General features: G+C 37.0%; 1 protein-coding gene and 1 pseudogene across 1 annotated transcript in view; one reads left to right on the top strand and one right to left on the bottom strand.

Moving 5' to 3' along the window:
- The window catches only part of SUGCT (succinyl-CoA:glutarate-CoA transferase), a 996,774-nt gene that overhangs the window by 911,795 nt on the left and 60,740 nt on the right, over positions 1 to 24,239 (bottom strand).
- LOC114507539 lies at positions 7,350 to 9,017 on the top strand (annotated as a pseudogene).

Genomic DNA, 24,239 nt, shown 5'->3' with positions numbered 1-24,239 from the left:
CAGCCAAAAACGAGGAGGCAAATAAACAAGGCCCAAAAGAAAGAACAAAACAAAACTCCAGGAAAAAAAAATAAAATAAAATGGAAATAAACAAATGACCAGATGCAGAGTTCAGAACACTGGTTGTAAGAATGCTCAGTAAACTTACAGGAAGAATAGTTGCACTTAGAAAGAACTCCAACAACAACAACAACAACAACAACAACAACAACAACAAAAAACAGGAAACAAAGAAAGAAAGATAGAAAACATAAGAAAGAACTAGTCAAAAATGAATACATTAGGGAATCAACACTAGACTAGATGAAAAAAGAGGATCAAATCAGTTATTTGGAAGATAAGAAAGAAAACACCCCATAAAAAAAAGAAGAATTTTAAAATAAGAAGAGTTTAAGGAACCTCTGAGACTTCAAGCATATCAACATTCATGTCATGCAGTTGCCAGAAAATAGAAGCGAGAGCAAGAAATTGAAAAACATTTTTGGGAAAAAAAAAATGACAGAAAACTTCCCTAATCTGAGGAAGAAAAGAGACAGTACCAAACAACATGAATCCAAAGAAGCCCACAACAAAACACATCATAATTAAAATGCCAAGGGTTAAGGACAAAGACAGAATGTTAAAAGCAGCAAGAGAAAAGCAGTTGGTACCTACAAGGGAGCTCCTATAAGACTGTCACCTGATTTCTTAACAAAAACTTGGCAGACTATAAGAGATTAACATGAAATATTAAAAGTGATGAAAATCAAGGACCAATAATCAAAATTACTGCATCAAACAATACTATCATTGAATTATAGAATAACAGGACAAAGAGTTTCCCAGACAAGAAAAAGCTAAAGGAGTTCATCACCACTAAACCAGCATTGCAAATAATGTTAAAGGATCTTCTTCTTAAAGACAAAGAAAAGACAATCCAAGATGGCAGTAGAGTAGGTGGAAGACACACTAACCTCCTCCCATGACCAAACTGGAATTACAACTAAATTATAAAAAAAAAAAAAAATCCTGAATAACTAACTGAAGAATAACCAAGGACTTACAGAAGAAACTACATCAAGACTGGTAGGAAGTGAGGAGGCTCTAAGAAGGCGGGCTGGGCTCCCCTGAGTGGCAGCAAAAGTTCAATAGGAATACCTCAGGTGTAGGGGGTTTCCCCTGAGAAGAGTGGACTCTAGACCCCAAACCAGGTTTCCACTCAAATGTACCAGAACCAGAAAAAGCAACCAAAAAATACAAAAATCTTTTTTTAAAAATGTAAATGGCTTAAATGCTCCAACCAGAAGACATACTATAAAAGGCAGTGAGATTTCTGTATGCCAAAGAGACAACTAGAGATGCAGTCACGCTATAAAAGGGCCAATGCACAAAATTTTCTTTGCGGCCACTTACCCTAACCTCCAGCAAAGGGAGGGCAAAGCAACCTAGAGCTCCATGAGGAGTCTGGGTTTGGTGGCTCTAGGGAGAGAACTGAAGGGTCAGCCACCAGTATCCCTGTGCTCAGAGTTCCTCCATACTATAGAAGCCATCTTTCTTGGGGAGAGAACTCCCCTCCATGAGGCATCAGCCTGGGAGGAAGCAATAACCCCATCATTTAAAGGATAAACCCTTGAGTGCTGGCCTATTAATCAAAGGATCACTGGTTCAATTACCAGTCAGGACACATGCCTGGGTTGCATGCCAGGTCCCTGTGCTGGGCACACAAGAGGCAACCACACACTGATGTTTCTCTCCCTCTCTTTCTCCCTCCCTTCCCCTCTCTCTAAAAATAAATAAATAAATTAGATAATTAATTATGGTTATTACTATTTAAAAAATAAATTAAAAATAAAGGATAAGCCCTGCTAAGCAGTGCAGCTGGAGGCTCCTTCAGTGAACAAGCCTAATAGGCAGCCTGTAGGTGAAGGCAAATCTCTGGGTGCTTTGAGAATTTTGCTGACTCACCACAAGTCCACTGGTCCACTGGGACCAGTATTTGTGAAATCCAATTTTGGTGTACAGCTTGGTCCTTTCCACCCAGGTGCATTAAAGGGAACCATAAGCCGTGGATTGCTGATAGCTCCAAACAGGTTATCCAGGGCCAATGACAGCCAGTGTCTTACACAGGCCTGCATCAGAGTCTTTACAGATCTACTTATACATAAAAACAAACAAAAAGAAGCAGCCAAAATGAAGGGACAAAGAAACAAGCCCCGAATGAAAGAACAAGATAATTTTACAGAAGAAAAGTTAAATAAAATGAAGGTAAGCAATTTATCAGAGATAGAGTACAAAGTAATGATTATAAGGAAGCTCAAGAGCATGAAAAAAAGACATAGAAACCATAAGAAAAGAACAGTCAGAAATTAAGAATGCAATATTTGTAATAAATAATACACTGGAAGGAACAAACAGTAGGTTAGATAAAGCAGAGAACAAATCAACATTTTGAAAAGGTAGAAAAAAACATCCAATCCGAGCAGCATTAAAAAAAGAGTTTAAAAAATGAGAATAGTTTAAGTACTATCAACATCATAACTATTATCATGTTAGGATGTTAAAGCCTCACAACATCTACATCATAGGGGAACCGGAAGGAAAAGAGAGAGAGCAAGGGAGCAAGAACCTATTTGAAAAAAGAATGACTGAAAACTTCCCTAACTGGGTAAAGGAAAAAGACACAAAAGCCCTAGCAGCACAATGAGTCCAAAACAAGATGGACCCAAAGAAGACCACACCGAGACACATCAAAATTAAATTGTCAAAGCTTGAAGACAAAAAGAGAATCTTAAAAGCTACATGAGAAAGTCAGTTACTTACCTACAGGAGAGCTTCCATAAGACTGTCACCTGTTTTTTCAACAGAAACATGTCAAACCAGAAGGGATAGGAATTAAATATTCAAAGAGATGAAAAGCAAGGACCTATAACCATGGTTACTTTATCCAGCAAGGCTATCATTGTCAAAGAGGAATAAAGAAGTTCCCAAACCAGAAAAAGGTAAAGGAGTTTGTTACCACCAAACCAGTACTACAATAAACATTAAAGGACTTGCTTGAAGAAAAAGAAGGAGGAAGAGAAGGAGGTGCAGGAGAAAGTGGATAAGGATGTAGAGGAGGAGGAGAAAGGAAACAGGTTGGGGAGGCGAAAAGGAGGAGAATGAAGAGGAAAAGGAGAAGAAAAAAAAAACAGAGGAACACAGAAAATAAAATGGCAATCAAAATGTATCTACCAATAATCACTTTACATGGAAATGGCTCAGCCCTGGCTGGTTTGGCTCAGTGGATTAAGTGCCTGCCTGCAAACCAAAGGGTTGCTGGTTCAATTCCCAGTCTAGGGCATATGCCTGGGTTGTGAGCCAGGTCCCCGCTAGGGGGCATGTGAGACGCAACCACACATTGATATTTCTCTCCCTCCCTTCCCCACTCTAAAAATAAATAAAATCTTTTTTAAAAAAATGTAAATGGCTTAAATGCTCCAACCAGAAGACATAGGGTAAGGAAACGAGGCCCATATATATGCTGTCTCCAAGAGACTGACCTCAGATAGAAAGATACAGACAGCATTTAGTATTTAGATGGAAAAAGTTATTTCATACAAATAGGAAGAAGAAAAGCTGGGGTAGGAGAATTTATATCTGACAAAAAAGATTTTGAAACCAAGGAAGAGACAAAGAAGGACATGACATAATGACTAAGGGAACAATCCAACAAGAGGATATAACCCTAGTAAACACGTGTGCACCCAACACAGCAGCACCTAAATATGTAAAGCAAATCTTGATGGGCATAAAGGGAGAGATCAACAGAAATACAGTCATAATAGAAGATTTTAACACCCTATTGACATTAATGGATAGATCTTCTAGAGAGAATATAAACAAGGAGACAATGGCCTTAAATAACACACTAGATCAAATGGATTTAATACATGTCTTCAGACCATTTCAACCCAAAACAGCAGAGTATACATTCTTTTCAAGTAAACATAGTACATTTTCTAGAACAGACCACATTAGGACACAAAACAAGTCTCAACAAATTTAAGAAAATTGAAATGATATCAAGCATCTTCTCTGACCATAATGCTATAAAACTGGAATTCAATCACAAGATAAAAACTGAAAAACACATGAAGACACAGAAGCTAAATAACATGTTACTAAACAATGAATAGGTTAACAATTAGATCAAAGAAAGATCAAAAGATATCTTGAAACAAATGAAAACAAAACAAACCAAATTTGTGGGACTCAAGAAAAGCAGTTGTAAGAGGAAAATCTATAGCATTACACACCTATCTCAAGAAACAAAAACAAAGCTCAAAAACACAATCTAACTTTAGACTTAAAGGAACTTGAAAAGGAACAACAAACAGAGTAGAAGGAAGGAAATAATAAATCTCTGTTAAGAGCAGAAATAAATGAAATAAAGTTTTAAAAAATAACACAAAAGATCATTGAATGCAAGAGCCAGTTCTCTGAAAAGATAATTAAGATCGACAAACCTTTAACAACACACACCAACAAAAAAAAGAGGGCACAAATAAATACAATCAGAAATGAAAGAGAAGTAACATAACAAATGACACCAAAGAAATATAAAGGATTGTAAGAAAATACAACAAACAAGTATATGCCAACAAATTGGACAATCTGGATGAAATGGATAAATTCCTAGAAATATACAACCTTCAAAAATTAAATCAGGAAGAATCATAGAATTTGCATGGACAGATTACAGCTAGTGAAATTCAAGCAGTAGTAGTAAGAAAAATAAGTAAATAAATAAATAAAAGTCCTAGACCAAATGGCTTGACAAGTGAATTTTTCCAAACATTCAGAGGAAATACAACACCTGTCCTTCTCTAACTAATCCAAAAATTTCAAAAATAGGGGAGACTCCCAAGGTCATTTTATGAAGCCAGCGTTATCCTAATTTCAAACCAGTGTCTTTATATAAAGACACTAAAAAGAAAGAAAATTATAGGCCAATATCCCTGATGAACATAGATGCTAAAATCCTTAACAAAATATGAGCAAATGGAATACAGTAAAATATAATCAAATTAATATAATTATAATCTAATTAATCAAACCAACATAATCAAAATACAATCAAATTAATATAATACCATGACTTATCAGGGTGATCACTCTATAACTTATATAAATGTCTAATCACTGGGTTGTACACCTGAAACTAAAATAATATTGTATGTCAACTGTAATTTAAACTTTTTTAATGTAAAGTTGTAGTTATGAGTACATCTAATGCTCAGAACTTGATTTTTAAATATCATTCCACTCAATAGAACCAGTCTTCCTTTAGAAAATGGTCAATTACAGTACTGGAGTGGGGAGTGGGTAAACAGGATAAATGTGGAACAACTTGTGCCAAAAATTAACAAAGTGCTCAGAGGATAATGAATATATATCAAAAAGATACAGGGAACATCTTAAATGTGTTCCCACTGGGGAAATTTGAGCATCAAAAGAAATGATAATAAGGGATTGTAATAGATTGAATAAAATATGAATATAAGAGCCCACACTTCTATAAATAAAGGAAATAGAAGGCAACTAATAAATGTAGAAGAAATGGTGGAATTTGAAAATTACTATTTAACAGTATTATAATAATAATAAACTCAAGCAAGAATCATCTATGATTGATAAAAATAGTGGATGATTTTATCAACCCACAATTGATAAAATAGTTTGAGCAAGTATCAGAACATTTACACAGTTACAAAGTTTACCCTCCCACACTCAATATATCCTTTTCACTCTGAAGGACAAAATGATAACTTTACATTGGAGAAACCTAGCAAATGCCACCTTAATCCAACATATTTACAGTGCTAGAAATAGGACTGACAGAATGTGCCTCCTGATATGAAGCACTAAATAGAATTTAGCATGGCTTCTGTGGTGTGACTGTCAAAAGCACGTAACTTGAATCTATTCTGAGGAAACATCAGACAAATTCAAATTGAAGGATATTCTTTAAATAACTGTCGTTCATTCTTCAAAAATGTCAAGGCCATGAACTACACAGAAAGACTCAAGAACTACAAGAAAGACCCAGATCAAAGGAAGCTAAAGAGACATGACAATAAATGCAATATAGATTTTGGGTTTTCATGCTATAAATATTATTCGGACAACTGACAAATTAACAATAAGCTCTATAAATTATACAATAGAGTTATTTCAATGTTAACTTCCTGACTTCTGGTAATTGTACTCGTTACATAACAGAATTCCATGTTTTTATAAAACACAAAGAAACTTAGGGGTAAAAGAGTATCACAAGTCTGTACTTAATTTAATATGGTTCATATAAAATGTAGATAAATTAGATAGATGATAGGTAGATAAAGAGAGGCAGAAAGAAGGATAAAGCAAAATATCCATAGCCAAAGAATAAAAGACTATAAATAATGAGTTCTAACATGAACCTAAAAACCACTTAACTTGCCCCTATGCTTTAGGAAGAAGGAGGAGGAAGAAGAAAGGGAGGCAACAGCAGCAAAGGTTAGGAATAGCTAACAGCTTCTAAATGCCAACCATTTCATACACGTTAGCTCATTTAATCCTCACAATAACCCTAGAATTCGCAGATGAGAAAATTATACTTGGAAAGATTAAGTGAATTATCCAAAGTCACACAAGTAGTAAGTGAAAGAGCCAATATTTCAAGCAGTTGGTAGGGAACAATGCCCCCTCCTCTCTTTGATATGCTTTAATCACAGTAGTTCCAACTTTATGTCTGTTAGGTTTCTGTGTAAGATATTTGAGGAAAAGATTGAATGACATTTAAAAAAACACTAAATGCATGAATAGGTGCTCAGGTCAAATACATGTTGTATAAAAGTCAACTGTATATCACACTACATTATTCCCTCACAAATGTTCCAACACTTTTTCCTAAGTCTGCTATAAGAGACTTACTAGGAAGACAAAGGGTTCAAGGGGTCAGTGCAATCTAATTAAAACCACTCACCAAGTCCAATGCCTTAAAGCGAAATGTGAGGAAGAAAAAGAATACCCACTACAGAGCTTAAACCCAAAGTAGGAACCTAGATAGTCATTTCATTTCTCATAAATTAGTCACAACATTTATTCCACTTTGATTTGATTTTAATATTGATCTGACAAATACTTACTGAATATCTATTATGTATAATTACTTTAAAACATCAGTAGCACTTAAGAAAAACCATTAGTGTTCAATAGTGACAGAACAGAATTCTACATAGCCCCCACTTGCTAAGCAAAGTTTCTAATGCCTCCATGGTTGGGCACAGGCTAGAGAGGGTTAGAAGAGAAGAAATCAGCAGGAAAGGTCTTACTTAATTTTAACTATCATGGTGATGTAATGTTGGAGCTCTCTAGGCTTGGCAGGAGTCTAAAGCCTAGTTGTCACCTGGAACACTTCAACAGGTTCTCCAAAGACCTCCCTTACCCCATCAGTAAGGATCTCTCACTTACAGAGTCTCTTTACACTGGTGAATCTCTTTTGCAGTTGATCATTTTTGAGTCCCACACCTCAGCCCCAGGCATTATCAGTACACCACCAGCTTCCTTCTGCATTCTTGGACAGGATCTAAAACCACCAGTGTTTTTCTTTTTCTCACCCTGATCCACAGAAAACATTGTCAGGACTGCAGTGGCTTCTTAAACCACAGCCCTCCACACATCTCTGACTCTCTAAATATCCAAGGCATGAATCAAACACACATTAATCCAATTATATGCCAACCTCCAGGGAACAAAAACCAAATTCTCCCAGAGGTTCCCATTGAAGGCCCTTTCCTTTGGACTGAGTTTATAAATTTGTAGAACTATTTCTTTTAAAACTATGTACTCAATTAATTTTCTAATTTAAAAATTATGAAAATTCCCCTAAAATTTTATATAGTTATCTCAGATTGTTGACATTGTAACTCAGAATTATTTTCTTTTTGATAGTTTTCTATTTTCAAAGTTTTCCAAAATGAGTATTTATCACTCATGATAAAAAAAATAAGAGGCTTTATAATTTAAAAACATAGCTAATGTAAATGTCTGGTTTATTTTATAATTAGAGTTCTAATAAATGATAATTACAAAGTATATTTCCCAATATTAAATGATGAAAACTGCTTTTTTTCTTTTTTCTTTTTGCTAAGAACATGACAAATCCTAAGAGCAGTTCTAACAGTTCTCATTACTTTTGGTATCTCCACTGATGGTAAAGACACTGACTCCAAAAAACCAAAACAAAAACTGTCTACTTAGTGTATCTTCAATATGAAAATGTGGTTTTATTTCAATATACTTATCTGCCTCATTATTTGAGCTAAACTAATAGTAAAATAGATTCATATTTTCTTTCAGTAGTCCAAACAATGGCAAAGGAAAATAGTTCAGAAATAAGAACTTTAAAATAAATAAATAAATAAGAACTTTTTTAAAAAAGCTCCTTTCCTCCCTGGCTGTTTGGAGATTGGTTACCATCATAAATAATACAGTAACTATCTGGAACCAGAAGTTCACGACCAACAGAATACTTTAACAGAAGCAAATGGTCACCGGGAAGGCAACAGTACCTAAGACAGATATTTGGGATAAACTAGCCAAAATGTGTAAGACCACACCAGATGTCATCTTTGTATTTGGATTCAGAACCCATTTTTGTGTGGCAAGACAACTGGCTTTGGCATGATTTATGATTCCTTGGATTACGCAGAGAAAAGTGAACCTAAACATAGACTTGCAAGATATGGCCTGTATGAGAAGAAGATCTCAAAAAAACAGTGAAAGGAATGCAAGAACAAAAAGAAGAAAGTCAGGGGACTGCAAAGGCCAGTGTTGGTGTTGGCAAAAAGGAGTAAAGATTCTTCAGTGACTTACCTATGGTGATTATGCAGATTTTTCACAAAGGATTAATAAACTGAGAACTTTAAAAAAAATTATGTCAGTGGGAGTCAGACCAGGTTCAAAATGTTTCTATAGATGATACAAAAATAATTTAGAATTTACTATGCTATTTTTTAGAATAAGAAAACTAAAATAAAATAAAATAAAGAATAAGAAAACTAAGATGAGGCTGGAATTATTTCATTGAAAATGTGTATTTCTATTTATTTGTGGAATTTTACCAGGAATAGAAAACTTCCTACATTAAATGAAAAACTATTGCATAAAGAGTAGTTTCTGGGGTAGCCCTAAATTAAATGGGCCCAATGAAGTGATTGGAGATCTTCAGATTTTGTTATCTCCACACACAACTTAGATTAAGTAGTACATTCCTCCATCATCACTCAAGGACTATCACTTGGCCTGAAGGTCAGATAACCTGAAAATACTTGGTAACAGACTTATCACAAAATCAGGACCCAGTACCAAGGTTCCCCCTGATATAATGAGGTTCCAAAGCCAGCTTTATGCTTTTAATTAATAATACCTTTGCAACAGATGTGATATCTGTAACACTCTGGGAATATCAGTGCAGCCAGATGAAATACCAGGAAATGTATCAAAAGTGGTTCTTCTAATTTCTGTGCTAACATGGCAGCAGACAGCAATTCTAATATGCTTTCTCTAAATATCCCATCAAAATACCTACACATGCAATAAAGATAAAAATTGGGAGAGTACATGCAATAAAGATAAAACTGCGGGGGGGGGGGGGGGGGTGGAGAGGGTAAACATAACTTTAGAGGGAAGATAACATCACATTCCATGTTCAGTGGAGAGTTTCCACTAAAAGCATGATTGGTACAAAGGGTTTAGAAGCACATTCTTGAATGATGAATCATGTGTTCTAGTCAAAACCAGAGTCATATAGGCCACCATCAAATAAGTAAGGAAAAAAAGATTTCACCTCCCCACCACATTCCTAGTTTAAGGAAAACCAACAAGAATAAAGGATATACTTCCTTATCTTTACAAGGTCATAATTAGTTAATTGATACTTTTTGTGTGGCAATGAACAAAATATTTAGAATTCTAAAGAAAGATGTTTTTAGTGATTTTTGGGAGTCAAAGAGTGCTTTTAACAATGTCCCTTTTAATTTCTATGTTAAGGAAATGTCTAAACTGTTTTTTTTAGCCCTTGATAAGTTTTTAATTTTTAATTGTGTTTGTTTGATGTTTGTTTTAAACATGCAAACAAGAAAATCATCACCCCTATTATCAGTACTCCTGGTGCAGAGAGGCTAATCCATGAAAAATTTCTACAGAACTGGCCTCATCACCACCTCTCGAAGAAACAAGGTGAAAATACTTTTATAATTCAGATGATTGATCATGACGATATCCAATTATAACAGCCCTTTTTTTTCTCATTCAGAGCAGTTGGAGCCAGGCTTCTTCTATTCTTTAATAAAAACATTACTACTACAAAGTAATATATGAGCATAGTTCACCTAAGAGTAAAATAAACTAATTTTGCAGGATATCTCTTGCTTTCATCTTTTTCTTTTAAACTGTGTAAATTGTTCTCTTGGAATAGAACTCCCTAACTATGCATGACTCAAAGGACACTAGTAATGGTTTTTTCAAGTCCATTTTCCCCCCACAAGGATTAGCATGTGGCAAATAGCTAAACATATCTGCCCACACATGCAAGATTTTCCAAGAGTGTCCTGGTATAATCATTTAATACTAGAATCCATAAACTGCATGTAAAAAAGAAAAAAAAAAACAAAACACAGTTTTCCAGAACCAGAATATGAGGCCTCCATCAGCCCCATTTCACTTTTCTATTTCTACAGCCATTCACAGACTACCAACTTCTAGTATAAACAGAGAAAATATTAGATGAGGATTTGTAGACGTGGACAGCATTCTGGTGAACAGCATGCTTTGATAACTAAGAAAAAGGACTATAAACAGAGGTGGAGACAAGAATAATTCTGGAATTCATGGTGAGGTGGCTGGCAGAAGAGGGGGCAGACCTCACATACTATCTGTGGTCCTAGCCTAATCATAATATCAGGAAGTTAAGGGAAGAGACTAAAAATGTCAGTGTAGCAAACCTCTGTTAAATTCATACATATAATAGACTCAATAAACAATTTGTCATTCAATCTAAAACTGAGACAGGTAATACCAGTCTCCCAATAGACAGCCTGAAAAAGAAAACTCCACCAGGAACATCCTTACTCGGCCCAAACTACCTAGCTGCCCTATGATCCCTTTTTCCTTCTTGCCAGCCACATTCCTTCATGGTTTCTTGTAAGCTATGTATGTATCTGCAAGAAAATCAAATAGGAAAAAAAATAACCATTAAAATCCTGTTTAAAACATTTGTTTCTCAAAACAAGTAAAGAAAGTAGAACAGGCTTTCACCTGTGGATGAAAGCTATAAGACAGGGGAGTCGAACTCATTTTTACCAGGGGCCATATCAGCCTCACAGTTGCCTTCAAAGGGCTGAATGTAATTTTAGGACTGCATAAATGTAACTCCTCCTTAACAGTTAAGTGATATTTCGGCACTGCCACTGGGTAGAAACAAGGTGCCAAGACAGATAAAACAAGGTGGAAGGCCAGATTCAGCCCATGGACCTTGTGTTCGCCACCTGTGCTGTAAGAAAACTTTGTTTTCAATCCATAATCTGTGCCCTACTGTTAGGAACCATCCTGCCAGGTTCCAGGAGCTATAACTTCACCAACAAGTGAAAAGGTTCCACAGCTAGGGGGCCTTCGGACCACAAGCCACTAAGGAGACAAAACATAACCTCCCCGCAGCCTCTGTCCCCTTTACGTCACCCTGCTTGGCCCCTGGGGGGTGGCTGGATAGTCAGTGATGGGTAAGATTCCTCAAGGAAGGAACAACCTAAGACAACCACAGTCACAAAGGGGCCATCAGGGAAGGACTTAGGGGATTGTGTAGGAGGGACAAAAGACCCTCACCCCTTGGCTTTTGTTATAGCCTGAGTCCTCATTCTATCTGTAAAAAGTCTGCTAATCTCTTGGCTGCCTAGCTTCCCCCTTCTGATTCAGGCCTGAAACAATGCCAAAGGGGGCTACAGCCCTGTGGGGGAATGGCGGTTTCCAGGAGCAATCAGACCTGAGTAAGAATGCATTAAATCCTGTGAAACCTGCTTTGTTAAGAATGTCCTCAAGCTATGCATACTAAATGTTTAGTGTCCAAGCACAAAATGAGTTTGTTTTCCCAGGTTTTATGGCCAATTGGCATCACCCAGACCCTGACTCAAAAGGAGCCCCGGATCCCAGAAATGTTATCTTTAAACCACATCTCCTTTCTTTGATATGAATCCCTATGCAAGAAAGCTAAACTCAATAAAAGTCATTTGGGAGAAGGGTTCAGGGATTCCTAGAGAGAATCTCCACCCGCTTTCTCGCTGAAACAACAGACTGTGTCCAGGATGATTTATTCGCATCCGTGGTGACCAGGAGAGCTCTGCAGGATGGAATTCACCCACATCCTACAAAAGGTAATTATAGCCAAGTATTTCCTAAAGGCCTGGGCTGTGAGTTGCAGTCATCTACATCTACTTACTACCAGGGGAATGCTCCAAAATCCAGAACCTTTCATAGCATAGAAGTGCCAAACCTTCAGACTATCTCTAAATATTTGCATTTGATAAGAAATAAATGACACATGAAACCCTTTGACTAGTCATTGTTTGTTGGTATCCTAAAAGTTCTACATCACTGTGATTTAAAATATCAGATTATAATATGACCCAGAAAAAAGAGACATCACTAATTTTGACAGACCTTAAAATATGTGCCCCTGCTGAAACTGGGGATCCTTCTCAGTCCTTTACCTCACATCCCACATCATCAAGACCTATCGATTTTACCTCTGAATTATCTCATAGATATACATATTCCTTCCTCTTGATGAAGTGTTTCTACTTTAACTACATCTTAGTTTAGACCCACAATGAAAAATATCACCATAACCCCAACACGCTCTTCCCAGTCCATAGTTCTGACACACAAAGAGGTAAAGATCACAACCTTATTTAAAAATTTCCAGTGGATTTCCAGTCAAAGATAGTAAGCTCATGAAAAAGAATTCTTTTTCTCAAGAACTAGAGAGAATATTATGCTAAGTGATATAAGCCAGGCAGTAAAAGACAAATACTATATGATCTCACCTATAAGTAGAACCTAATCAACAAAACAAATAAGCAAGCAAAATAAAATCAATGGCATAGAAATAAAGAACAACCTGACAGTGACCAGAGGGGACCAGGAAGGGGGATAATGGGGAAAGGAAGAGGGTGGGTCAAACTTATGGACAAAGACAATGGGGGGGTAGGAACAAGAATTGAATTTGGAAGGTGGGAGTGGGTAGGACAGGGGAAAGTAGGGGGAAAAATGGGGACAACTGTAATTGAATAACAATTTCTTTAATAAATAAAAACTTTTTAAAATAAATAAAATATTTTTAAAAAGAAAAAAAGAAGTGGGAATTCAACTCAGGTCCTCTGTTACAGCGTCATGAGAAAGATTTTTACGTATAACTAGTATCACACCTAATATAAAATTTACACATCAGAATCTGAAACATTCAATGACTTAATGTCTTTAATATCCATAGAATCATTTACAGTTGTGATGGAACGTCTATGAATTACATCTCAAACTCACTAGCAACCTAGAAGTTAAGGAGGGCAAATTCACTCCCACTTTAGAGATGAGGATATTTAAGCTCAATCCAGTAATAACTTCCTGGTGGTCAAATGGTACTATAATACTCATAAACCTTTGTTGAGAGCTTTTAATTATGTTTCATATTTGTAACTGATAAGCAATTACTACTGATATAAAATGTATAAATGTAAATTATGCCAATTATTTATTATTTCATGAGACAATACATGATAAATGCTTAGCACAGTACCTAACACATAATAAACACTCAATAAATTAGATATTATGTTATATAACCAAACCACATGTCAAGTTTTTCTTGATTCCATTTCTTGTTACATCTGCAGTCATTTTAATTGTGGAGAATTGTTTTCAGTCTTGAGAATGTGGACATACAACTCAGATACCTGGCTTTTACATCATAATGCATTTTCTATCTCAAGTCTCCTCAGGGTGTAGACCCAAAAGAGAACAAATAAAGTACATTTTTCTCTCCATCTTGTAGCCACAACTACTAACTGCTAATAGATCTGGGACCTGTAAACTTCTGTCAAGTGCCAGATAGCAAATATTTTTTAAATATATTTTATTGATTATGCTATTACAGTTGTCCCATTTCCCCCCTTCTCTCCCCTCCCCCTGTACCACCCTCCCACCCACATTTCCCCCCTTTAGTTCATGTCCATGTGTCATACTTATGAGTTCTTTAGCTTCTACATTTCCCGTACTATTCTTGCCCTCCCCCTATCTATTTTCAACCTACATTCTATGCTACTTATTCTCTATACCTTTTCCCCCTCTCTCCTCCTCCCACCCCCCTGCTGCTAACCCTCCATGTGCCTTCCATTTCTGTGGTTCTGTTCCTGTTCTAATTGTTTACTTAGTTCCTATTGGTTTTGCTTTAGGTGTGGTTGTTAATATTTGTTAGTTTGCTGTCCTTTTATTCTACATGTCTTTTCTTTATCTTCTTTTCTTAGATAAGTCCCTTTAGCATTTCATAAAGTAAGGGCTTGGTGATGATGAACTCCTTTAACTTGACCTTATCTGAGAAGCACTTTATCTTCTCTTCCATTCTAAATGAGAGCTTTGCTGGATAGAGCAATCTGGGATGTAGGTCCTTGTCTTTCATGACTTGGAATATTTCTTTCCAGCCCCTTCTTGCCTGTAAGGTCTCTTTGGAGAAATCAGCTGACAGTCTGATGGGAATTCCTTTGCAGGTTACTGTCCCCTTATCTCTTGCTGCATCTAGGATTCTCTCCTTCATTTTTACCTTGGCTAATGTAATTATGATGTGCCTTGGTGTGTTTCTTCTTAGGTCCAACTTCTTTGGGGCTTTCTGAGCTTCTTGGATTTCTTGGAAGACTATTCCCTTTGCCAGATTGGGGAAGTTCTCCTTTATTATTTGTTCAAATACGTGCTCAATTTGTTGCTTTTCCCCTTCCGATTCTGGTACCCCTATAATTTGGATGTTGGAACGTTTAAAGGTGTCTTGGATGCTCTTAATCTTTTCCTCGATTTTTTGAATTCTTATTTCATCATGCTTTCCTGCTTGGTTGATTCTATCTTCCTTCTGGTCCACTGTATTGTTTTGAGACTCAGATTCCTTCCTTTCACTACTGGCTCTCCTCCATGTATCTTCCTGCATCTCTTTTATGGTAACCTGCATCCTTTCATCTAAATTGCGCCCAGAATCAACAAATTCCCTGAGCTTCCTGATCACAAGTGTTTTGAACTGCGCATCTGATAGATTGGCTAATTCTTGGTCGCTCAAAAGGATGAGTCCTGGGGGACTGATCTGCTCTGTTGAAAACAGATTTTTCCCCTGTCTCTCCTTTTTTTTTTTTTTTTTTTCCGGTCTGGCTGCTCTTGTTATGGTGGGGGGCGGAGCCTTAGGTGTTCACTGGGGCTGGGCTCCCCAGTCGCTAGATTGTGATGTTATATGTGGGGGTGGGGCGGGAGTGGGGACGGGAGAAAACAATGGCGACAGTTCTGTTCTCCTGGACTCAGACCCTTCTCTGGGCTCCCGGGCTGCAAGTTCTGCCCTGGTCCACAATCGCTGCCCCTCTGGGTCTGCCAGCCACAGCTTGCGTACTCAGGGATCACCGCTGCATTTTCTCGCCCCGGATGGCTGTCGCACCGATTTCGCACCAAACTTTCCCCGACCTCCGCACGCCACCGACCCGAGCCAGCCCTGTGCCTGCCCGGCTCGTCTTCTCCTACCAGTCCGGATGAATGCGTCTACTTCAACTTCTTGGCTGCCGGACTTCCATTCAGATAAATCCTCTACCGGATCTGGGCGTTATTCTGACTGTAAATTATTGTTGTAAATTATTGTTGTTCTAATCTTGGTTGTGCGAGGAGGTACGGTGCGTCCACCTATTCATCCATCTTGCCAGAAGTCTCCCCAGAGAGCAAATATTTTAGGCTTTGTGAGATTTGGAGGTCTCTTTTGCAACTACTCAACTATACCGTTGCAATGCAAAAGTAGCCATTGACAATATGTAAACAAATGGGCATGACTGTACTCCAATAAAACTTTATTTTCCAAAGGAAACATCTAGTCAAATTTGGCCCACAGGCCCTTCAAGGTCCGTACTCTAAATAACTGAATTGAGGAGTTGCAAGGAACCCAGTATAATGCTGGGAATGCAATGGTAGGAGATGGAGGGGTGGGAGGGGCATGAAAAGTAATGGTATTTTAACATTTGCCTCTCCACACCTATATCTCACAATCTGAGATTCCTTCTTTGCCTTTTCCCTTTTTTTCCCTTCTATCTTCAACTGAGAAGTGTTTGGGTCACATAGTCTGTGCTTCTAGGCTTTTCAATTAGCTTTGGTTGTTTTTGATACTGTATGACTCAATATAATGAAAAAGAGAGACCAAACAGTTTTTGTCCAGTAAGCCCCATGGCCCCCAGATGTAATAAATAGTTCAAGTGCAAATGACAGACCAGATCTGAAATGCTGAAAATATTAGAGGGCAGAAGCATAGAGTATTCTATTCAAAGAAGCAAAAAACCAATAGAAACACTGAGAAAAAGACCAAGGACTTTGTTGCTGATAACTGATCCTGTGTACCAACAACTAAATATTGACAGGTAAAAGATCAAAATAGAAGTTATTTTTGTGGACATGAACATGTACGTCCTAGTAGAATCACTGTATACCTATGCTGGTTTAGAAACAGAACTGAGGGTATGTGGAAGGCAAGGGCCTTAGGTATTATGGGTAAAGAAGAATAGAAGATTCAAAATATAAAGATGTTAACAATATAAATAAAATTGGGTGTATCTAACTTAGGTGAAAGCATGTCCCATACTCCCCTTTTGGCTTTCCTTGGAGAGCTGCAAGAAACATGACTGAAATTTCAGCTGGAGTGGGAAAGATGTGTGCTCCTAGAAATATTTGGGACCATAAAATTTTATTTATCAAACCAAACATTTCAAGTAATTATAATATCTTTATTTTTAAGTAAAATCAGCAATTCTCATAGAGCTCTCATAACTATTTATTCTAACAGGCAGTTCTTCTCTTCAGAAATTATCATTTAAATGAATAAAATGCCCTCGATCCTTTGAGTATTTCCTATATACAATGTTAGAAATAATAAAATATTCTCAACAGAATGATAAAAATGTAATCTAAAGACATAAGATTAGTATGCAGAATAGAATTTTGACAAAAAAGTAGAATATTGGTTAATATTTAGTACTAAGCTGAGGAATAGAGTGAAGAGATAACATGGAATCACTACAGTCACACTGCTAAATTAATAACATCAAGTAGGTTAGTCATGAGGAAGATTCTATTCTCACTTTAACTAGCCTGGGAACTTCAACTTTTGAATTTTCTAGTCTTGTATTAATGCCTGGATATAAAGCAAACCTGCAGATAATCCTTTGATTAGCCCCTAAAGAACTAAGAAAAGAATTTTTATATATCCAGACTACCTGATGTCCATTATGCACATCACTGGTCAGCTATAGGATTACCATCTTAGACCAATCCAGAAGCTATGAATGCAAGACTGATTCTTCACAAAAATGTACTTTTTAATATAGGAATGCTTAACTTTTCTTTCTTCTTTGAAACACTTCTGAGTTTTTCCTACCTGTTTACCTTTTGCAAACACTAAGACCCTTGAATAGATATTTACCATTTATTTCTAGCCAGAGCTTCCAGAATCTTTTTGAGTTTGTTCAACAAAGCAAACTACAGCTGTATGCTAATATTTGTGTGCTAATTTTATCAGATTAAAAAGAAATAAAAAGTAAAACCCTTGAAATAATTTATTCTTGAACAAAGGAATATTTTATTACATTCAATGCCTAGCTGACAAATATTTGTATCTACAGACCACTACCCAAGACACAGTAAAACAAAATTTTCTCATGATTGTAACTATGCTACTGCTATGGTATATGTTCTTACATAATAAGCCTTATAGTTTAAATGAAGCTTTTTTACTTTTTAATTTTTTTCTTTAGCTATTTTTATTTTTTATTTTGATAAAGTATACATAACATAAAATTTACCAACTTAACCAGTTTCAAGTATACAGTATAGTAGCACTTACAGTGTTGTGCAACAATCACCACCATCCATCTCCAAAACAGAAACTCTATCCATTAAACAATAACTCCCCATTCTCCCCTCCTACCAGCCCCTGGCAACCATCATTCTATTTTCTGTCCCTATAAATTTGACTACTCAAGGGACCTCATAAAAGTAAAATACACTAGTTGTCCTTTTGTGATGAACTCATATCACTTTGCACAATGTCTTCAAGGTTTATCTATATTGTACTATGTATCAAAGTTCTCTTCCTTTATTAGATTAATAATATCCCATTATATGTATATACTACATTTTATTTATCCATTTATCCATTAATAAACACTGGGTCACTTCCAACTTTTGACCATCTTGAATAATGTCTCTATAAACATATATGTGCAAATATCTGTTCAACTCCTTGTGTAACAGGGTGCAGCCAAGAGGGGTCCCCAAATAGGGATTTGGAATGGGGTCCAGAACTCAAGGTGTTCAGGAAATATTAGGATGTCCTCACCACCCCCCCTTAGGTGTGGGTTGGGGGAAGGGATGAATGGAGCAGGGCCATTGAGAGCTGTTTTGCATAGCCACAGCTTTGCAGCTAACCTCCCGGTATGGTCATTTAACATATCTATAACCTTTAACTGGTTACATAGATATGTTAAATAGCCGTGGCCATGCTCTGAGCCAGGGGAATGGAAGTAACTTCCCCACCAAGATGTAACTGGGAGGCAGGTCCCCAGAGTTACAGAGCCTGCGTGGGAGCTTGGAAAAGATTGGCTCCATAATATGGGGCCACACCTGCCCAGACTCACAAAGGCAGCCCAGTAAAGCTGGAAGGATATGAGAGGGCTAGCAAATGTAGTTGATGGTGAGAGGAGTTGGAAATGGGGCTGCAGAGGAAGATTGGCGTGGAGATTTAAACCGAGACTCAGCAGCCATTGAGGGGAGAACCACTCTGTTTTTAGCAGAGTGGGGACTCCCGCAGCCCTGCAAGAGAGAATCACCATGTGGCTTTAGCAGAAAACCACCACTCGACTTTGGCAGAGTGGCAACCTGCCTCCTTGCAGACATTGTGCAGGGAGAACCACACGGTTTTGGCAGAGTGGAGACTCCCACAGCCATTGTGCCAAGAAGGACCACGCAGCTGGGGCAGTGGAGAGAGAACCTCTCAGCTTTGCCAGAGTGGGGACCCCCCACAGCTTTAGTAGGGGGAACCACCATCCAGCTTTAGCAGAGATCCTGGCGACACAGCTGATGGTGCCGGGAACCAAGGGAGGCCTACCAGCCTAGATGGATTACTGAGAAGAACCAGGGGCTGCTTGAGCCATGGACTTCTATTTCTTTTCCTGAGATTTGGCACCCCAAACTGGGCAAAGGGGGAAGGAAGGACTGTGTGTGTTTGTGGGTGTTTTAAGGGACTTGGGGATTTTGATGAAGACATTAGGTCACTACTTTAAGTCTGTATAGCATTAAATAAACATTTCCTTTCCTTTTCATGAATCTCTGGCATTGAGAGACGTCTTTCCTCTGGCGGCGGACATAACGAACCTGGGGGGTTCCTTTCAGTAATAGTATATCATCCCAGCCCCCACCCCGCCCTGTGTTGTTCTGCAACTTGTACTCAATTCTTTTGGATATATACTCAGAGGAGGAATTGCTGGGCCATATGGTAATCCTATGGTTAATTTTGTTGAGTAACCTCCACTGTGGCTTATACCACTTCACATACTCACCACTTGTGCATAAGGATTCCAATTTCTCCACACCCTCATCAACACTTTTAATAGGCTCTAATGGGTATAAAGTGGTAGCTTATTATGGTTTTGATTTGCATTTCCCCAATGAATAATAATGTTGAGCATCTTTTCATGTGTTCATTGGCATTTGTATATCATCTTTGGAGAAATGTCTATTACAGTCCTTTTCCCATTTTTTAAATAAGTATTAGACTAATCTTTCTTATAACCAAATATATTTGCCCAAGTTATTAAACTTTGATATATTGACATGATAAACTTTTGTGGGGTTTTTGTTCTTTACACATCAGAGTCACTGATTCCACAATCAGATACTCTATTAACATACCTGATCTTTCAGGGTACATGACTATTACCTTTTTTTTATTCTCACCTGAGAACATATTTTTCATTGATTTTTAGAATGAGAGGAAGGTAGAGAGAAAGGGGGAAAGGAAGGGATAAAGAGAAACATCAATTGGTTGCCTCCCATACTCACCTGGACTGAGGATCATATGCACTGGGACTGAGGATCAAACCCACAACCCAGGCATGTGCCCTGAGACCAGGAATGTAACCCGCAATCTTTTGGTTACCGGGTGACACTCCAACCAAATGAGCCACACTTCCCAGGCCCATGACTATTATTTATTCAACATACTTTTGATCTTTCTGATTAAAGATACTATGGTTCAAATAAAGGGCAGAAGGCATACTGCATAAGCATACTGCACTATGCTTATTTGGAAGGCCATCCACAGAACAGAAAAAAAATCATTAGCATTCATAAAGTAAATGCTATATAAATTTTATCTAACATTTCTTACATCTGTTCAAGTATTACATTTCTTCTTACCAAGCATTGCTTCTTTAAATTTATGGATTTATTTTCCAGGCCTATTACCAAAAGGAGAAACAATTTAGTTCTGACAAGAGTTTTTGGATGGTGGTTAATTCTTAACATGATTATCTGGCCCAAGCTATGAAAACATTCTGCCCTGGCTAGCATAGCTCAGTGGATTGAGAATGGGCTGTGAACCAAAGTGTCACAGGTTCGATTCCCAGTCAGGGTACATGCCTGGGTTGCAGGCCATGACCCCGGCAACCGCACATTGATGTCTCTCTCTCTCTATCTCCCTCCCTTCCCTCCCTAAAAATAAATAAATAAAATCTTTATAAAAAAAAAGATTGATATATGTTTTAAAAAAAAAGAAAACATTCAACTTGTGAAAGTTTTTAAATAACTACTGCTTTGAAATTAATTAACAGTGTAATCTTTTTCCCTTTTGTTGGCCTCTGGTCCCCAAAAGGTTCTTTAAATTGAAGGCCATTATATCCATATATTAGAAATTAGAGACCAAAGGTAAAACCAACTGATTCTAGATTTATAACATATTTCTAGGCCGAGGCTATGTATTTGCTTCTAGAACTTTAAAGCATTGAGGAAACAGCTCAAACCCCTTTTAATGTCTTAGATTTCTCTTTTGTTGACAAATGGTGTAAGAAAAATCAAAGTATCTGGGAACTGGAATAGTTCAAACATACATTTATATGTATAAAATCATTTCATGAGATGGTACTTACTACATATCCATAATGGCACCCAGCAGAGGTCTTTTAAGAAAAGCAATTTTATTTCTTTTAACATAATGGGGAATCATTTTGTGCATGTTTCAGTCCAGTAAATTGTCTTAACCCCACAGTTTCATAAAGAGTTTCCAAGGAAAACTATAATAATGTTCCTCATCCCAGTAACAACTCAGTAACTCAGTGTCACCTTTAACATGGTATTTGCTATTGGAAAAATATACTTAGATAGCAGGTATGTTTATGGAGAAACTGGGCCTTTTCATTTGTGTTTAAATAATTAAAAATGTAAAGGAAATTAGTCAAAACACTTATTAATATTATATCTTTAATACTTAAAAACTTTGAAGACAGATGTCTCAAGTTTAATCAATGTTACTCTTTACCACATATAAATCATATTTCTTCAATAAAATTTGAGTTTAAAAATGTTCAAACAAGACTCTCTTGCCTCAATTTCAGCTGAGGCCTCAAACCCAGAAAGAATGTACTAAGCACCAGAACACAATGCAGGTCATGCTAGAACAATATGAAACCAGTTTTGCTGCCTTTAGCTTATTATTCATTTGAGAGTACACAAGAAAAGGTAGAAAGGTAAATAAAACTTTAGCAAGGATTTCCTTAAAAGAATTATCATTTCACCCTGTCACAGGGGAGTAGCAGGCTGCCTCCCCTTAACTTCAAGCCACATGAGGGGTACTTTATAAAAAGCATCTGAATTCTTGGCCTGTGTTCTGAGAATTTGAAATTACTTCAGAACTAAATAGCTTAAAAATATGTCAAAAGCAGAGGTTATGGTTACCTTAGTTAAAGGCAGCAGAACTAACAGATTTGGGAGTAATTTGTAATTCTGCCAATGGTGAAGAGGAGGAAGGAACAGTTTTCCCTACAGGCCAAGCAGACAATCAGGAGATCAGAACTAGTTAATTTAAAAGGAATTTTACCCAAGGGAGCTGCCAATAGCACAAGATGACCTGAACAGTCTCTTTATACAGAGGACCACCAAAAGCCAGGTACTGAAGAGAAAGAACTATAGTCTGAGGTCTCCAAGGATCCTACAAGCTCCCCATAAGACAAAGAGCCACTAACTGATCTTCAGCCACATAGAAGGCTCCAATGCAGGGCTCCAACTACACCAATCAGATAATGGTTTTTTGTAGCCATTAACTCACTTCAGTTTCCCTAAAAGTCCCTCAGGATGCCCAAGTGGAATCCTGTAATCTGTGCATACAAGGACAGAGATTAAGAAAGTACCATTGGGAAATTCACAAAAATCAAAAAGACACTTTGCAAAGCTTCTTTCCTTTAAAAAAGAAAAAAGAAAAAAAGAAAGAAGAGAAGGAGGAGGAGAAGGAATGGGAGGAGGGAGAGAAAAAGAAAATTTTATTAAAGGGTATACGTAATGTTCCTACCATAAAATTAGTATAGTCAAAAACATAATGTAATGTTTACCCTTCTGGAAAGAAAGAATAATGAGGTTAACAAGGAGAAAAAAATAAATATTTTGAATTGTGGTAGAGAAAATTCATACTGGTAAACCTTTATTTATAATTAATAACATGTTCCCAAGATACAAAGGAAACAAGGTACAAATTAAAATTAAGAAAAATGTCAATATAATCCTGAAAGTATAGAGAGATACAGAATGGTTGCTTTATAAAAAAAAGACTTTTAAAAAATATAAATAGGTCCTTTCAGAGATTCTGTCTACCCAGTGGTACACAGAAAATCCTGTAGTTCTCTCAAAAAGAAATTCCTAATGAATTAAAGCTTTTTAAACACTGCCCCCTAGTGTTCATACTCAGCTTCCTCTGAAAAGATAAAAGGATAGAGCTAATAAAAATAATCGGGTCCTTCCTCCCTTGTGATTAGTCTAGCATTTTTGTCCTCCAGACCAGATTTCACAGCCTGAGGCCATCTCAGCCACACAACTGTCAGAGTGCATTAAAGTAAATATCCTAACCATTCTAAGATTACTCTCATAAGCAATAAGGCCAACATGGGCATGAGAATAGACAATTTGGGCTTGGACAGCACTGACAAGACACCAATACCAGTGGGAAACATCAGGAAAGTCTAGGATCCCAATCATAACATGTGCAACTTAGACTGATCTAATCAGTCTTGCTACAAAATAAAAAAAGAAACACTGATTACTAAGAATATAAAAGTTTCAAGAGAGAGATAATCCTTGCTTTATATACACACAAACTCATAACTCATAAATGACTTTTGCTTCTAAAAGAATCTGTTGAAATTTAGACTCACTGATGAACAAATTTTTTCATGACTTCCACCAACACAAATATGATTAACAACAAATAAAAGAAAATAGCAAAAATACATTATTTTCAACTAGAGCTGTTCAGTGTCTTTTAAGCACAAAATCATGTCATCACTTAGCAAGTGATGATATCACCTAACATATGTCACTTATAAGTAAGAAAAGCACAGAGGCACTTAATACTAAGTCAAGAAGCCTCAGCTTTTTAAACATGGAGGACATTATGTTCAGTAAAATTTGCCAAACACAAACATTGCATGATCTCACTTATGTGTGGAATCTAAAATACTCAAACACAGAAATAGAGAGTGGAATGGTGATGACCAACAGCTGGCGGGAGATGGAAATGGGGAGATATTGGTCAAGGAGTGCAAAGTTTCAGTTACACAAGGTAAATAAATTCTAGAGTACAGCATACAGCTATGTGACTATAGTTGACAATATTGGCTCAGATACTTAAAATTTAAGAGTAGATG

Source organism: Phyllostomus discolor, chromosome 10 (genome assembly GCF_004126475.2).
Source record: "Phyllostomus discolor isolate MPI-MPIP mPhyDis1 chromosome 10, mPhyDis1.pri.v3, whole genome shotgun sequence".
NCBI lineage: Eukaryota > Metazoa > Chordata > Mammalia > Chiroptera > Phyllostomidae > Phyllostomus > Phyllostomus discolor.
Note: the sequence above shows the minus strand (reverse complement) of the source record. Positions and strands in the feature narration are given on the sequence as shown.